Genomic DNA, 1,899 nt, shown 5'->3' on the forward strand with positions numbered 1-1,899 from the left:
TTCAGTAGGCTGACCATAGCGACCGTTGAAAATGAATTATGTTTCGTGAACTCCACATAATTCTATGTGAAGTAAACCAACCTTCTGCGATAAGAATCACCGACAGTCAAATAATTATTTCCTTTATATATTGATATCGAGATCGATATCCTTAAGAGAGTAAAATACTTTTGTCTAATTATTAAAGAAAAAAATTTATTCAATTATCGGTTTTTCTATTCATGAAAGAAACTCAAAGAGTCATTAATATATAAAACAAATACGATAAGAAACTATAATTATAATTTTTATAAAAAGTAAGATGATGAAAAATAGGTAGGTACATCTATCAACGGTAGTGTTCAAACTGTTAGATGAAGAATGATAATTCCCTTATGATACGTGATCCCCAACCAACAATAACAAACATAATATATGGGTACCAGCGTCATATACACTAGCAGCACAATATCCTGGTACCACACCCTAATATAAGCCCGGCTAGCTCAGTCGGTAGAGCATGAGACTCTTAATCTCAGGGTCGTGGGTTCGAGCCCCACGTTGGGCGAATACTTTTTAAGTTTTCATATTTTCTAATATGATAATGAAAAATATGACCAAAATGACTGTCACTATCGAAATTACGTAATAAACAGTACCACCATGAAATATGGCTAACACTATACTACATGGCGTTGACGATGTGAATACTGGTGACTTCTCCTCTCAGGGCGTTTTCCGTTCTGTTCATGATTTTGAATTCTTGTTTCGTGAATCTCTTTTCAATCCGTGATTCCAATCATAGAGGCTCAGGTTCACGAAAGATAATGCATATTCAACATTCATTCATTCATTGCTGTATCCCGTTGCCGGGAATGAATCTACAAAAAGACCGAAAAAAAGGAAAAAAACAAAAAGAAAAGAAAAAGAAAGAGGAAAAGAAAAAGAAAGAGGAAAAGAAAAAAAAAGTGCAAACAGACTTATAATTTTTCAGGGCTAATTGCGACTTTGTGCTCTCCTGTGACTGTAGAGACCCAACCGTGATCTACAGATCCTACCACATTTCGGGCATTGATAGTCACCAACCAGATCTGGCCGCCGCTGTATCCTTCATTCACTATGGTAATTCCAGCCTACTTATAATTGAGCAGGAAAAAGGATAGAAAAATTTTCTCTTGTAATATTCATGTGAATATTACAAAATGATACATTTTTTAAATCAGCGGAAAACTAGCAGCAAGATGAAAGAACTTTCAACTATAGTTTACATTTGAAAAATCAAAATTCCCTGTCGTATCTCGAAAATGACTGGATCCAAAAAGTCAATATTCGAATTCCTCATAAAAAAGTGCCTGTAGAATATAACAACGGATTTCGAATACGAGTTCAAACAAGCGAGTTATTCAGCTTAATTGAAAATGACAATTTCTCAATTTTCGTTCATGTCTCAAACTTAATGAATGTTAGGCTGAATCTGTTTTCAGATTTGTAATAATCAGGACAAAAGAGCTCGAGAATGTGTCGTCCGTTTTCTTCTTACTGCTATAGTTCTCGAGTTCACTTCCAGTAGACAACGGATTCTGCCCACCATGTACATTGGAAAGGTCGCTGGAACATTAAAGAATATTTTCACTCTCTACAATGAAAAATTTGAAAAAGTTCTTGTTGGTCTGTTCAAATTCGATACATTTTATAATAAATCAAGGTGAAAAATAACTTCTCTATACAGGGTGTCTACTTTTAATGTGGCCAAACTTCAAGGGGGATCAGACGAGTGATTTGCAACAAAAAATGTCGTATAACACATGGTCGAAATGTTGACGGTTATTCTTCAATTCAACATTTCTTGATTTCACGAAATATTTCAAGTTTTTTCACAAACTCAATTATTATTCAGTTTTCTTTGTAGCTTAGTCAAAT

General features: G+C 34.4%; 1 non-coding gene across 1 annotated transcript; it reads left to right on the forward strand.

The window, feature by feature from the left end:
• The first annotated feature begins 474 nt into the window (after positions 1-474).
• Trnak-cuu lies at positions 475-547 on the forward strand. Its single transcript has one exon. It is a non-coding gene; the product is annotated as a tRNA-Lys (tRNA).
• Positions 548-1,899: the final 1,352 nt, after the last annotated feature.

The sequence above is a fragment of the Coccinella septempunctata genome, chromosome 3 (genome assembly GCF_907165205.1).
Source record: "Coccinella septempunctata chromosome 3, icCocSept1.1, whole genome shotgun sequence".
NCBI classification, from domain to species: domain Eukaryota; kingdom Metazoa; phylum Arthropoda; class Insecta; order Coleoptera; family Coccinellidae; genus Coccinella; species Coccinella septempunctata.